The following is a 16,660-nucleotide window of genomic DNA, read 5'->3' as shown; positions in this document are numbered from 1 at the left end:
CTCAGTGAAAGGGACTCAAAACCCCATATTTCCCGCAGAGGAATAGATCTGACTAGTAAGAATCTTAAAACCTATGTATTGATATGTCTCCGTAAGGGAATCAAGTGTGTCTAGACTGGCATAAATATGGCAGCGAGAATCAGCTCAAACCCACTCTAAAAAGGAATTTCAAAAACAGAACAAAGAAACAGGGAAATTCTTTACAATTCCTTCAGGGTCTCTGATGCAACCTGGAATGACCCTATCTACGATGACAGCTGGATGCGGCATGAGGCTGGACACTTGGGACTGAGAGGATTGGAGATATTGGGTGAGCAAAGGCAGACCCTTTATAGCAATAATGCATGGCACCCAATCCATGATTCCCAACTCTCCAGGTTGAAGGGAATATTACTACAGCTTTAACATGTACGGGAAACCTAGAGAATGGACACACTGTGAATACGAAAGGTTTCTAAAACTCAACGAAGAGTCCCTCTCCTGGTGCTCTGGTTTGACTTTCCAACTGCTTTACTATCAATCTCCCAACTTGGAGAGACAGCCCTTTAAGCTCCTGGTTCACACAGGTTTCCAATTTGGCAGAGGAGGAAAGGGAAGAGGGAGAACCAATGAGAGAGTCGCTGTTAGGCATTTGGATGGGCACATGTCACTCTAATTTCCCGGCAGGAAGAAGAATTCACCAAAGTCTCAGCCACCCACCGGGAACCAGTATAGGTCCTGAACCAAATGTTTGGACTTGCGTTCAGCTCACAAAAAACGAGTTGAAAAATGGAGCTCAGGGGCACAGCAATTCACAAACTGGCAGAGTAATCAAGGCCAACTATCGTCCAAAAATCTGTTGAGGGAAGGCAACGAGGCGGACTTGAATGCGAGGCAGAATAGCAGGAAACAGATTTCAAGAGGTACGTTAGAATCGCCTGTAAAGCACAGGAAGAGGGGCACAACTTCGACAATGATGCACTTGGCCAAAAAGGGCGTATGCGTTTTCTCCTGAATATATTCAGGAGAAAACGCATACGCCCTTTTTGGCCAAGCAAGCAAGCGGGCAATGCAAATCTGCACTACAAAGAAGTATCACTTCCCAACGGTCAAAAGGGACATCCACAAAATGTGTAAAAACCAGAAAGGCAAGACAGGCCCTGGAGAACAGGGAGCCTTGTTATGCTGATGGGCGGGATGTAAGTTGCCAACTGCCTCACTGGAGGAGTGCATTGTGTTCCCTAAAACAAGTAAACAACAGAGCTACAGAGCCAAGGGCACTTCCAGTCTAGGGAATATACCTTGGGAAAACTGAAAATCCATAAGACAGAGCCACCCCCAAATTGAGGGCTGCACTGCTTACAAGAACCTCAACCTGGGTACACCTGAAATATCCCAGGAAATATAAAAATGGTTCAAAACATTGTGGAACTTACGTACGATGGAATATCCCTCAGCCACGAAATCAATGTCATAAGACCAGTAGCAGCAAAATGAGTGGATTCAGGTACGATGATTCTAAGGGAAAGAAGTCACACAGAAAAAGAAACTTATCATAAGATATCACTTAGGAAGATCCTGTAAACATGGCTACACATGAACTGAGTTAGGCAAGAGAACAGAGTCTCACATTTAGAAAACACTCTTATGCCTGCTTAAGGGGGAAGGAGAGGTGGGGTGATGCATCAAACCAGAGTTTGATATAAGCACAGGTACTGTTCCAAAAACCAACTATGGAATAGACAAGACCTACACCTTCCTCAGTGAAAGGGACTCAAAACCCCATATTTCCCGCAGAGGAATAGATCTGACTAGTAAGAATCTTAAAACCTATGTATTGATATGTCTCCGTAAGGGAATCAAGTGTGTCTAGACTGGCATAAACATGGCAGCGAGAATCAGCTCAAACCCACTCTAAAAAGGAATTTCAAAAACAGAACAAAGAAACAGGGAAATTCTTTACAATTCCTTCAGGGTCTCTGATGCAACCTGGAATGACCCTATCTACGATGACAGCTGGATGTGGCATGAGGCTGGACACTTGGGACTGAGAGGATTGGTGAGATTGGGTGAGCAAATGCAGACCCTTTAAAGCAATAATGCATGGCAACCATTCCATGGGTCCCACCTCTCCAGGTTGAAGGGAATATTACTACAGCTATAACATGTACGGGAAACCTAGAGAATGGACACACTGTGAATACGAAAGGTTTCTAAAACTCAACGAAGAGTCCCTCTCCTGGTGCTCCGGTTTGACTTTCCAACAGCTTTACTATCAATCTCCCAACTTGGAGAGACAGCCCCTTTAAGCTCCTGGTTCACACAGGTTGCCCATTTGGCAGAGGAGGAAAGGGAAGAGGGAGAACCAATGAGAGAGTAGCTGTTAGGCATTTGGATGGGCACATGTCACTCTAATTTCCCGGCAGGAAGAAGAATTCACCAAAGTCTCAGCCACCCACCGGGAACCAGTATAGGTCCTGAACCAAATGTTTGGACTTGCGTTCAGCTCACAAAAAACGAGTTGAAAAATGGAGCTCAGGGGCACAGCAATTCACAAACTGGCAGAGTAATCAAGGCCAACTATCGTCCAAAAATCTGTTGAGGGAAGGCAACGAGGCGGACTTGAATGCGAGGCAGAATAGCAGGAAACAGATTTCAAGAGGTACGTTAGAATCGCCTGTAAAGCACAGGAAGAGGGGCACAACTTCGACAATGATGCACTTGGCCAAAAAGGGCGTATGCGTTTTCTCCTGAATATATTCAGGAGAAAACGCATACGCCCTTTTTGGCCAAGCAAGCAAGCGGGCAATGCAAATCTGCACTACAAAGAAGTATCACTTCCCAACGGTCAAAAGGGACATCCACAAAATGTGTAAAAACCAGAAAGGCAAGACAGGCCCTGGAGAACAGGGAGCCTTGTTATGCTGATGGGCGGGATGTAAGTTGCCAACTGCCTCACTGGAGGAGTGCATTGTGTTCCCTAAAACAAGTAAACAACAGAGCTACAGAGCCAAGGGCACTTCCAGTCTAGGGAATATACCTTGGGAAAACTGAAAATCCATAAGACAGAGCCACCCCCAAATTGAGGGCTGCACTGCTTACAAGAACCTCAACCTGGGTACACCTGAAATATCCCAGGAAATATAAAAATGGTTCAAAACATTGTGGAACTTACGTACGATGGAATATCCCTCAGCCACGAAATCAATGTCATAAGACCAGTAGCAGCAAAATGAGTGGATTCAGGTACGATGATTCTAAGGGAAAGAAGTCACACAGGAAAAGAAACTTATCATAAGATATCACTTAGGAAGATCCTGTAAACATGGCTACACATGAACTGAGTTAGGCAAGAGAACAGAGTCTCACATTTAGAAAACACTCTTATGCCTGCTTAAGGGGGAAGGAGAGGTGGGGTGATGCATCAAACCAGAGTTTGATATAAGCACAGGTACTGTTCCAAAAACCAACTATGGAATAGACAAGACCTACACCTTCCTCAGTGAAAGGGACTCAAAACCCCATATTTCCCGCAGAGGAATAGATCTGACTAGTAAGAATCTTAAAACCTATGTATTGATATGTCTCCGTAAGGGAATCAAGTGTGTCTAGACTGGCATAAACATGGCAGCGAGAATCAGCTCAAACCCACTCTAAAAAGGAATTTCAAAAACAGAACAAAGAAACAGGGAAATTCTTTACAATTCCTTCAGGGTCTCTGATGCAACCTGGAATGACCCTATCTACGATGACAGCTGGATGTGGCATGAGGCTGGACACTTGGGACTGAGAGGATTGGTGAGATTGGGTGAGCAAATGCAGACCCTTTAAAGCAATAATGCATGGCAACCATTCCATGGGTCCCACCTCTCCAGGTTGAAGGGAATATTACTACAGCTATAACATGTACGGGAAACCTAGAGAATGGACACACTGTGAATACGAAAGGTTTCTAAAACTCAACGAAGAGTCCCTCTCCTGGTGCTCCGGTTTGACTTTCCAACAGCTTTACTATCAATCTCCCAACTTGGAGAGACAGCCCCTTTAAGCTCCTGGTTCACACAGGTTGCCCATTTGGCAGAGGAGGAAAGGGAAGAGGGAGAACCAATGAGAGAGTAGCTGTTAGGCATTTGGATGGGCACATGTCACTCTAATTTCCCGGCAGGAAGAAGAATTCACCAAAGTCTCAGCCACCCACCGGGAACCAGTATAGGTCCTGAACCAAATGTTTGGACTTGCGTTCAGCTCACAAAAAACGAGTTGAAAAATGGAGCTCAGGGGCACAGCAATTCACAAACTGGCAGAGTAATCAAGGCCAACTATCGTCCAAAAATCTGTTGAGGGAAGGCAACGAGGCGGACTTGAATGCGAGGCAGAATAGCAGGAAACAGATTTCAAGAGGTACGTTAGAATCGCCTGTAAAGCACAGGAAGAGGGGCACAACTTCGACAATGATGCACTTGGCCAAAAAGGGCGTATGCGTTTTCTCCTGAATATATTCAGGAGAAAACGCATACGCCCTTTTTGGCCAAGCAAGCAAGCGGGCAATGCAAATCTGCACTACAAAGAAGTATCACTTCCCAACGGTCAAAAGGGACATCCACAAAATGTGTAAAAACCAGAAAGGCAAGACAGGCCCTGGAGAACAGGGAGCCTTGTTATGCTGATGGGCGGGATGTAAGTTGCCAACTGCCTCACTGGAGGAGTGCATTGTGTTCCCTAAAACAAGTAAACAACAGAGCTACAGAGCCAAGGGCACTTCCAGTCTAGGGAATATACCTTGGGAAAACTGAAAATCCATAAGACAGAGCCACCCCCAAATTGAGGGCTGCACTGCTTACAAGAACCTCAACCTGGGTACACCTGAAATATCCCAGGAAATATAAAAATGGTTCAAAACATTGTGGAACTTACGTACGATGGAATATCCCTCAGCCATGAAATCAATGTCATAAGACCAGTAGCAGCAAATTGAGTGGATTCAGGTACGATGATTCTAAGTGAAAGAAGTCACACAGAAAAAGAAACTTATCATAAGATATCACTTAGGAAGATCCTGTAAACATGGCTACACATGAACTGAGTTAGGCAAGAGAACAGAGTCTCACATTTAGAAAACACTCTTATGCCTGCTTAAGGGGGAAGGAGAGGTGGGGTGATGCATCAAACCAGAGTTTGATATAAGCACAGGTACTGTTCCAAAAACCAACTATGGAATAGACAAGACCTACACCTTCCTCAGTGAAAGGGACACAAAACCCCATATTTCCCGCAGAGGAATAGATCTGACTAGTAAGAATCTTAAAACCTATGTATTGATATGTCTCCGTAAGGGAATCAAGTGTGTCTAGACTGGCATAAACATGGCAGCGAGAATCAGCTCAAACCCACTCTAAAAAGGAATTTCAAAAACAGAACAAAGAAACAGGGAAATTCTTTACAATTCCTTCAGGGTCTCTGATGCAACCTGGAATGACCCTATCTACGATGACAGCTGGATGTGGCATGAGGCTGGACACTTGGGACTGAGAGGATTGGTGAGATTGGGTGAGCAAATGCAGACCCTTTAAAGCAATAATGCATGGCAACCATTCCATGGGTCCCACCTCTCTAGGTTGAAGGGAATATTACTACAGCTATAACATGTACGGGAAACCTAGAGAATGGACACACTGTGAATACGAAAGGTTTCTAAAACTCAACGAAGAGTCCCTCTCCTGGTGCTCCGGTTTGACTTTCCAACAGCTTTACTATCAATCTCCCAACTTGGAGAGACAGCCCCTTTAAGCTCCTGGTTCACACAGGTTGCCCATTTGGCAGAGGAGGAAAGGGAAGAGGGAGAACCAATGAGAGAGTAGCTGTTAGGCATTTGGATGGGCACATGTCACTCTAATTTCCCGGCAGGAAGAAGAATTTACCAAAGTCTCAGCCACCCACCGGGAACCAGTATAGGTCCTGAACCAAATGTTTGGACTTGCGTTCAGCTCACAAAAAACGAGTTGAAAAATGGAGCTCAGGGGCACAGCAATTCACAAACTGGCAGAGTAATCAAGGCCAACTATCGTCCAAAAATCTGTTGAGGGAAGGCAACGAGGCGGACTTGAATGCGAGGCAGAATAGCAGGAAACAGATTTCAAGAGGTACGTTAGAATCGCCTGTAAAGCACAGGAAGAGGGGCACAACTTCGACAATGATGCACTTGGCCAAAAAGGGCGTATGCGTTTTCTCCTGAATATATTCAGGAGAAAACGCATACGCCCTTTTTGGCCAAGCAAGCAAGCGGGCAATGCAAATCTGCACTACAAAGAAGTATCACTTCCCAACGGTCAAAAGGGACATCCACAAAATGTGTAAAAACCAGAAAGGCAAGACAGGCCCTGGAGAACAGGGAGCCTTGTTATGCTGATGGGCGGGATGTAAGTTGCCAACTGCCTCACTGGAGGAGTGCATTGTGTTCCCTGAAACAAGTAAACAACAGAGCTACAGAGCCAAGGGCACTTCCAGTCTAGGGAATATACCTTGGGAAAACTGAAAATCCATAAGACAGAGCCACCCCCAAATTGAGGGCTGCACTGCTTACAAGAACCTCAACCTGGGTACACCTGAAATATCCCAGGAAATATAAAAATGGTTCAAAACATTGTGGAACTTACGTACGATGGAATATCCCTCAGCCACGAAATCAATGTCATAAGACCAGTAGCAGCAAAATGAGTGGATTCAGGTACGATGATTCTAAGTGAAAGAAGTCACACAGAAAAAGAAACTTATCATAAGATATCACTTAGGAAGATCCTGTAAACATGGCAACACATGAACTGAGTTAGGAAAGAGAACAGAGTCTCACATTTAGAAAACACTCTTATGCCTGCTTAAGGGGGAAGGAGAGGTGGGGTGATGCATCAAACCAGAGTTTGATATAAGCACAGGTACTGTTCCAAAAACCAACTATGGAATAGACAAGACCTACACCTTCCTCAGTGAAAGGGACTCAAAACCCCATATTTCCCGCAGAGGAATAGATCTGACTAGTAAGAATCTTAAAACCTATGTATTGATATGTCTCCGTAAGGGAATCAAGTGTGTCTAGACTGGCATAAACATGGCAGCGAGAATCAGCTCAAACCCACTCTAAAAAGGAATTTCAAAAACAGAACAAAGAAACAGGGAAATTCTTTACAATTCCTTCAGGGTCTCTGATGCAACCTGGAATGACCCTATCTACGATGACAGCTGGATGTGGCATGAGGCTGGACACTTGGGACTGAGAGGATTGGTGAGATTGGGTGAGCAAATGCAGACCCTTTAAAGCAATAATGCATGGCAACCATTCCATGGGTCCCAACTCTCCAGGTTGAAGGGAATATTACTACAGCTATAACATGTACGGGAAACCTAGAGAATGGACACACTGTGAATACGAAAGGTTTCTAAAACTCAACGAAGAGTCCCTCTCCTGGTGCTCCGGTTTGACTTTCCAACAGCTTTACTATCAATCTCCCAACTTGGAGAGACAGCCCCTTTAAGCTCCTGGTTCACACAGGTTGCCCATTTGGCAGAGGAGGAAAGGGAAGAGGGAGAACCAATGAGAGAGTAGCTGTTAGGCATTTGGATGGGCACATGTCACTCTAATTTCCCGGCAGGAAGAAGAATTCACCAAAGTCTCAGCCACCCACCGGGAACCAGTATAGGTCCTGAACCAAATGTTTGGACTTGCGTTCAGCTCACAAAAAACGAGTTGAAAAATGGAGCTCAGGGGCACAGCAATTCACAAACTGGCAGAGTAATCAAGGCCAACTATCGTCCAAAAATCTCTTGAGGGAAGGCAACGAGGCGGACTTGAATGCGAGGCAGAATAGCAGGAAACAGATTTCAAGAGGTACGTTAGAATCGCCTGTAAAGCACAGGAAGAGGGGCACAACTTCGACAATGATGCACTTGGCCAAAAAGGGTGTATGCGTTTTCTCCTGAATATATTCAGGAGAAAACGCATACGCCCTTTTTGGCCAAGCAAGCAAGCGGGCAATGCAAATCTGCACTACAAAGAAGTATCACTTCCCAACGGTCAAAAGGGACATCCACAAAATGTGTAAAAACCAGAAAGGCAAGACAGGCCCTGGAGAACAGGGAGCCTTGTTATGCTGATGGGCGGGATGTAAGTTGCCAACTGCCTCACTGGAGGAGTGCATTGTGTTCCCTAAAACAAGTAAACAACAGAGCTACAGAGCCAAGGGCACTTCCAGTCTAGGGAATATACCTTGGGAAAACTGAAAATCCATAAGACAGAGCCACCCCCAAATTGATGGCTGCACTGCTTACAAGAACCTCAACCTGGGTACACCTGAAATATCCCAGGAAATATAAAAATGGTTCAAAACATTGTGGAACTTACGTACGATGGAATATCCCTCAGCCATGAAATCAATGTCATAAGACCAGTAGCAGCAAAATGAGTGGATTCAGGTACGATGATTCTAAGTGAAAGAAGTCACACAGAAAAAGAAACTTATCATAAGATATCACTTAGGAAGATCCTGTAAACATGGCAACACATGAACTGAGTTAGGCAAGAGAACAGAGTCTCACATTTAGAAAACACTCTTATGCCTGCTTAAGTGGGAAGGAGAGGTGGGGTGATGCATCAAACCAGAGTTTGATATAAGCACAGGTACTGTTCCAAAAACCAACTATGGAATAGACAAGACCTACACCTTCCTCAGTGAAAGGGACTCAAAACCCCATATTTCCCGCAGAGGAATAGATCTGACTAGTAAGAATCTTAAAACCTATGTATTGATATGTCTCCGTAAGGGAATCAAGTGTGTCTAGACTGGCATAAACATGGCAGCGAGAATCAGCTCAAACCCACTCTAAAAAGGAATTTCAAAAACAGAACAAAGAAACAGGGAACTTCTTTACAATTCCTTCAGGGTCTCTGATGCAACCTGGAATGACCCTATCTACGATGACAGCTGGATGTGGCATGAGGCTGGACACTTGGGACTGAGAGGATTGGTGAGATTGGGTGAGCAAATGCAGACCCTTTAAAGCAATAATGCATGGCAACCATTCCATGGGTCCCACCTCTCCAGGTTGAAGGGAATATTACTACAGCTATAACATGTACGGGAAACCTAGAGAATGGACACACTGTGAATACGAAAGGTTTCTAAAACTCAACGAAGAGTCCCTCTCCTGGTGCTCCGGTTTGACTTTCCAACAGCTTTACTATCAATCTCCCAACTTGGAGAGACAGCCCCTTTAAGCTCCTGGTTCACACAGGTTGCCCATTTGGCAGAGGAGGAAAGGGAAGAGGGAGAACCAATGAGAGAGTAGCTGTTAGGCATTTGGATGGGCACATGTCACTCTAATTTCCCGGCAGGAAGAAGAATTCACCAAAGTCTCAGCCACCCACCGGGAACCAGTATAGGTCCGGAACCAAATGTTTGGACTTGCGTTCAGCTCACAAAAAACGAGTTGAAAAATGGAGCTCAGGGGCACAGCAATTCACAAACTGGCAGAGTAATCAAGGCCAACTATCGTCCAAAAATCTGTTGAGGGAAGGCAACGAGGCGGACTTGAATGCGAGGCAGAATAGCAGGAAACAGATTTCAAGAGGTACGTTAGAATCGCCTGTAAAGCACAGGAAGAGGGGCACAACTTCGACAATGATGCACTTGGCCAAAAAGGGCGTATGCGTTTTCTCCTGAATATATTCAGGAGAAAACGCATACGCCCTTTTTGGCCAAGCAAGCAAGCGGGCAATGCAAATCTGCACTACAAAGAAGTATCACTTCCCAACGGTCAAAAGGGACATCCACAAAATGTGTAAAAACCAGAAAGGCAAGACAGGCCCTGGAGAACAGGGAGCCTTGTTATGCTGATGGGCGGGATGTAAGTTGCCAACTGCCTCACTGGAGGAGTGCATTGTGTTCCCTAAAACAAGTAAACAACAGAGCTACAGAGCCAAGGGCACTTCCAGTCTAGGGAATATACCTTGGGAAAACTGAAAATCCATAAGACAGAGCCACCCCCAAATTGAGGGCTGCACTGCTTACAAGAACCTCAACCTGGGTACACCTGAAATATCCCAGGAAATATAAAAATGGTTCAAAACATTGTGGAACTTACGTACGATGGAATATCCCTCAGCCACGAAATCAATGTCATAAGACCAGTAGCAGCAAAATGAGTGGATTCAGGTACGATGATTCTAAGGGAAAGAAGTCACACAGGAAAAGAAACTTATCATAAGATATCACTTAGGAAGATCCTGTAAACATGGCTACACATGAACTGAGTTAGGCAAGAGAACAGAGTCTCACATTTAGAAAACACTCTTATGCCTGCTTAAGGGGGAAGGAGAGGTGGGGTGATGCATCAAACCAGAGTTTGATATAAGCACAGGTACTGTTCCAAAAACCAACTATGGAATAGACGAGACCTACACCTTCCTCAGTGAAAGGGACTCAAAACCCCATATTCCCCGCAGAGGAATAGATCTGACTAGTAAGAATCTTAAAACCTATGTATTGATATGTCTCCGTAAGGGAATCAAGTGTGTCTAGACTGGCATAAACATGGCAGCGAGAATCAGCTCAAACCCACTCTAAAAAGGAATTTCAAAAACAGAACAAAGAAACAGGGAAATTCTTTACAATTCCTTCAGGGTCTCTGATGCAACCTGGAATGACCCTATCTACGATGACAGCTGGATGTGGCATGAGGCTGGACACTTGGGACTGAGAGGATTGGTGAGATTGGGTGAGCAAATGCAGACCCTTTAAAGCAATAATGCATGGCAACCATTCCATGGGTCCCACCTCTCCAGGTTGAAGGGAATATTACTACAGCTATAACATGTACGGGAAACCTAGAGAATGGACACACTGTGAATACGAAAGGTTTCTAAAACTCAACGAAGAGTCCCTCTCCTGGTGCTCCGGTTTGACTTTCCAACAGCTTTACTATCAATCTCCCAACTTGGAGAGACAGCCCCTTTAAGCTCCTGGTTCACACAGGTTGCCCATTTGGCAGAGGAGGAAAGGGAAGAGGGAGAACCAATGAGAGAGTAGCTGTTAGGCATTTGGATGGGCACATGTCACTCTAATTTCCCGGCAGGAAGAAGAATTCACCAAAGTCTCAGCCACCCACCGGGAACCAGTATAGGTCCTGAACCAAATGTTTGGACTTGCGTTCAGCTCACAAAAAACGAGTTGAAAAATGGAGCTCAGGGGCACAGCAATTCACAAACTGGCAGAGTAATCAAGGCCAACTATCGTCCAAAAATCTGTTGAGGGAAGGCAACGAGGCGGACTTGAATGCGAGGCAGAATAGCAGGAAACAGATTTCAAGAGGTACGTTAGAATCGCCTGTAAAGCACAGGAAGAGGGGCACAACTTCGACAATGATGCACTTGGCCAAAAAGGGCGTATGCGTTTTCTCCTGAATATATTCAGGAGAAAACGCATACGCCCTTTTTGGCCAAGCAAGCAAGCGGGCAATGCAAATCTGCACTACAAAGAAGTATCACTTCCCACCGGTCAAAAGGGACATCCACAAAATGTGTAAAAACCAGAAAGGCAAGACAGGCCCTGGAGAACAGGGAGCCTTGTTATGCTGATGGGCGGGATGTAAGTTGCCAACTGCCTCACTGGAGGAGTGCATTGTGTTCCCTAAAACAAGTAAACAACAGAGCTACAGAGCCAAGGGCACTTCCAGTCTAGGGAATATACCTTGGGAAAACTGAAAATCCATAAGACAGAGCCACCCCCAAATTGAGGGCTGCACTGCTTACAAGAACCTCAACCTGGGTACACCTGAAATATCCCAGGAAATGTAAAAATGGTTCAAAACATTGTGGAACTTACGTACGATGGAATATCCCTCAGCCACGAAATCAATGTCATAAGACCAGTAGCAGCAAAATGAGTGGATTCAGGTACGATGATTCTAAGGGAAAGAAGTCACACAGGAAAAGAAACTTATCATAAGATATCACTTAGGAAGATCCTGTAAACATGGCTACACATGAACTGAGTTAGGCAAGAGAACAGAGTCTCACATTTAGAAAACACTCTTATGCCTGCTTAAGGGGGAAGGAGAGGTGGGGTGATGCATCAAACCAGAGTTTGATATAAGCACAGGTACTGTTCCAAAAACCAACTATGGAATAGACAAGACCTACACCTTCCTCAGTGAAAGGGACTCAAAACCCCATATTCCCCGCAGAGGAATAGATCTGACTAGTAAGAATCTTAAAACCTATGTATTGATATGTCTCCGTAAGGGAATCAAGTGTGTCTAGACTGGCATAAACATGGCAGCGAGAATCAGCTCAAACCCACTCTAAAAAGGAATTTCAAAAACAGAACAAAGAAACAGGGAAATTCTTTACAATTCCTTCAGGGTCTCTGATGCAACCTGGAATGACCCTATCTACGATGACAGCTGGATGTGGCATGAGGCTGGACACTTGGGACTGAGAGGATTGGTGAGATTGGGTGAGCAAATGCAGACCCTTTAAAGCAATAATGCATGGCAACCATTCCATGGGTCCCACCTCTCCAGGTTGAAGGGAATATTACTACAGCTATAACATGTACGGGAAACCTAGAGAATGGACACACTGTGAATACGAAAGGTTTCTAAAACTCAACGAAGAGTCCCTCTCCTGGTGCTCCGGTTTGACTTTCCAACAGCTTTACTATCAATCTCCCAACTTGGAGAGACAGCCCCTTTAAGCTCCTGGTTCACACAGGTTGCCCATTTGGCAGAGGAGGAAAGGGAAGAGGGAGAACCAATGAGAGAGTAGCTGTTAGGCATTTGGATGGGCACATGTCACTCTAATTTCCCGGCAGGAAGAAGAATTCACCAAAGTCTCAGCCACCCACCGGGAACCAGTATAGGTCCTGAACCAAATGTTTGGACTTGCGTTCAGCTCACAAAAAACGAGTTGAAAAATGGAGCTCAGGGGCACAGCAATTCACAAACTGGCAGAGTAATCAAGGCCAACTATCGTCCAAAAATCTGTTGAGGGAAGGCAACGAGGCGGACTTGAATGCGAGGCAGAATAGCAGGAAACAGATTTCAAGAGGTACGTTAGAATCGCCTGTAAAGCACAGGAAGAGGGGCACAACTTCGACAATGATGCACTTGGCCAAAAAGGGCGTATGCGTTTTCTCCTGAATATATTCAGGAGAAAACGCATACGCCCTTTTTGGCCAAGCAAGCAAGCGGGCAATGCAAATCTGCACTACAAAGAAGTATCACTTCCCACCGGTCAAAAGGGACATCCACAAAATGTGTAAAAACCAGAAAGGCAAGACAGGCCCTGGAGAACAGGGAGCCTTGTTATGCTGATGGGCGGGATGTAAGTTGCCAACTGCCTCACTGGAGGAGTGCATTGTGTTCCCTAAAACAAGTAAACAACAGAGCTACAGAGCCAAGGGCACTTCCAGTCTAGGGAATATACCTTGGGAAAACTGAAAATCCATAAGACAGAGCCACCCCCAAATTGAGGGCTGCACTGCTTACAAGAACCTCAACCTGGGTACACCTGAAATATCCCAGGAAATGTAAAAATGGTTCAAAACATTGTGGAACTTACGTACGATGGAATATCCCTCAGCCACGAAATCAATGTCATAAGACCAGTAGCAGCAAAATGAGTGGATTCAGGTACGATGATTCTAAGGGAAAGAAGTCACACAGGAAAAGAAACTTATCATAAGATATCACTTAGGAAGATCCTGTAAACATGGCTACACATGAACTGAGTTAGGCAAGAGAACAGAGTCTCACATTTAGAAAACACTCTTATGCCTGCTTAAGGGGGAAGGAGAGGTGGGGTGATGCATCAAACCAGAGTTTGATATAAGCACAGGTACTGTTCCAAAAACCAACTATGGAATAGACAAGACCTACACCTTCCTCAGTGAAAGGGACTCAAAACCCCATATTCCCCGCAGAGGAATAGATCTGACTAGTAAGAATCTTAAAACCTATGTATTGATATGTCTCCGTAAGGGAATCAAGTGTGTCTAGACTGGCATAAACATGGCAGCGAGAATCAGCTCAAACCCACTCTAAAAAGGAATTTCAAAAACAGAACAAAGAAACAGGGAAATTCTTTACAATTCCTTCAGGGTCTCTGATGCAACCTGGAATGACCCTATCTACGATGACAGCTGGATGTGGCATGAGGCTGGACACTTGGGACTGAGAGGATTGGTGAGATTGGGTGAGCAAATGCAGACCCTTTAAAGCAATAATGCATGGCAACCATTCCATGGGTCCCACCTCTCCAGGTTGAAGGGAATATTACTACAGCTATAACATGTACGGGAAACCTAGAGAATGGACACACTGTGAATACGAAAGGTTTCTAAAACTCAACGAAGAGTCCCTCTCCTGGTGCTCCGGTTTGACTTTCCAACAGCTTTACTATCAATCTCCCAACTTGGAGAGACAGCCCCTTTAAGCTCCTGGTTCACACAGGTTGCCCATTTGGCAGAGGAGGAAAGGGAAGAGGGAGAACCAATGAGAGAGTAGCTGTTAGGCATTTGGATGGGCACATGTCACTCTAATTTCCCGGCAGGAAGAAGAATTCACCAAAGTCTCAGCCACCCACCGGGAACCAGTATAGGTCCTGAACCAAATGTTTGGACTTGCGTTCAGCTCACAAAAAACGAGTTGAAAAATGGAGCTCAGGGGCACAGCAATTCACAAACTGGCAGAGTAATCAAGGCCAACTATCGTCCAAAAATCTGTTGAGGGAAGGCAACGAGGCGGACTTGAATGCGAGGCAGAATAGCAGGAAACAGATTTCAAGAGGTACGTTAGAATCGCCTGTAAAGCACAGGAAGAGGGGCACAACTTCGACAGTGATGCACTTGGCCAAAAAGGGCGTATGCGTTTTCTCCTGAATATATTCAGGAGAAAACGCATACGCCCTTTTTGGCCAAGCAAGCAAGCGGGCAATGCAAATCTGCACTACAAAGAAGTATCACTTCCCACCGGTCAAAAGGGACATCCACAAAATGTGTAAAAACCAGAAAGGCAAGACAGGCCCTGGAGAACAGGGAGCCTTGTTATGCTGATGGGCGGGATGTAAGTTGCCAACTGCCTCACTGGAGGAGTGCATTGTGTTCCCTAAAACAAGTAAACAACAGAGCTACAGAGCCAAGGGCACTTCCAGTCTAGGGAATATACCTTGGGAAAACTGAAAATCCATAAGACAGAGCCACCCCCAAATTGAGGGCTGCACTGCTTACAAGAACCTCAACCTGGGTACACCTGAAATATCCCAGGAAATATAAAAATGGTTCCAAACATTGTGGAACTTACGTACGATGGAATATCCCTCAGCCACGAAATCAATGTCATAAGACCAGTAGCAGCAAAATGAGTGGATTCAGGTACGATGATTCTAAGGGAAAGAAGTCACACAGGAAAAGAAACTTATCATAAGATATCACTTAGGAAGATCCTGTAAACATGGCTACACATGAACTGAGTTAGGCAAGAGAACAGAGTCTCACATTTAGAAAACACTCTTATGCCTGCTTAAGGGGGAAGGAGAGGTGGGGTGATGCATCAAACCAGAGTTTGATATAAGCACAGGTACTGTTCCAAAAACCAACTATGGAATAGACAAGACCTACACCTTCCTCAGTGAAAGGGACTCAAAACCCCATATTTCCCGCAGAGGAATAGATCTGACTAGTAAGAATCTTAAAACCTATGTATTGATATGTCTCCGTAAGGGAATCAAGTGTGTCTAGACTGGCATAAACATGGCAGCGAGAATCAGCTCAAACCCACTCTAAAAAGGAATTTCAAAAACAGAACAAAGAAACAGGGAAATTCTTTACAATTCCTTCAGGGTCTCTGATGCAACCTGGAATGACCCTATCTACGATGACAGCTGGATGTGGCATGAGGCTGGACACTTGGGACTGAGAGGATTGGTGAGATTGGGTGAGCAAATGCAGACCCTTTAAAGCAATAATGCATGGCAACCATTCCATGGGTCCCACCTCTCCAGGTTGAAGGGAATATTACTACAGCTATAACATGTACGGGAAACCTAGAGAATGGACACACTGTGAATACGAAAGGTTTCTAAAACTCAACGAAGAGTCCCTCTCCTGGTGCTCCGGTTTGACTTTCCAACAGCTTTACTATCAATCTCCCAACTTGGAGAGACAGCCCCTTTAAGCTCCTGGTTCACACAGGTTGCCCATTTGGCAGAGGAGGAAAGGGAAGAGGGAGAACCAATGAGAGAGTAGCTGTTAGGCATTTGGATGGGCACATGTCACTCTAATTTCCCGGCAGGAAGAAGAATTCACCAAAGTCTCAGCCACCCACCGGGAACCAGTATAGGTCCTGAACCAAATGTTTGGACTTGCGTTCAGCTCACAAAAAACGAGTTGAAAAATGGAGCTCAGGGGCACAGCAATTCACAAACTGGCAGAGTAATCAAGGCCAACTATCGTCCAAAAATCTCTTGAGGGAAGGCAACGAGGCGGACTTGAATGCGAGGCAGAATAGCAGGAAACAGATTTCAAGAGGTACGTTAGAATCGCCTGTAAAGCACAGGAAGAGGGGCACAACTTCGACAATGATGCACTTGGCCAAAAAGGGCGTATGCGTTTTCTCCTGAATATATTCAGGAGAA

The sequence above is a fragment of the Mesoplodon mirus genome (assembly GCF_964341445.2).
Source record: "Mesoplodon mirus genome assembly, chromosome: 8".
Classification (NCBI taxonomy): Eukaryota; Metazoa; Chordata; class Mammalia; order Artiodactyla; family Ziphiidae; genus Mesoplodon; species Mesoplodon mirus.
Note: the sequence above shows the minus strand (reverse complement) of the source record.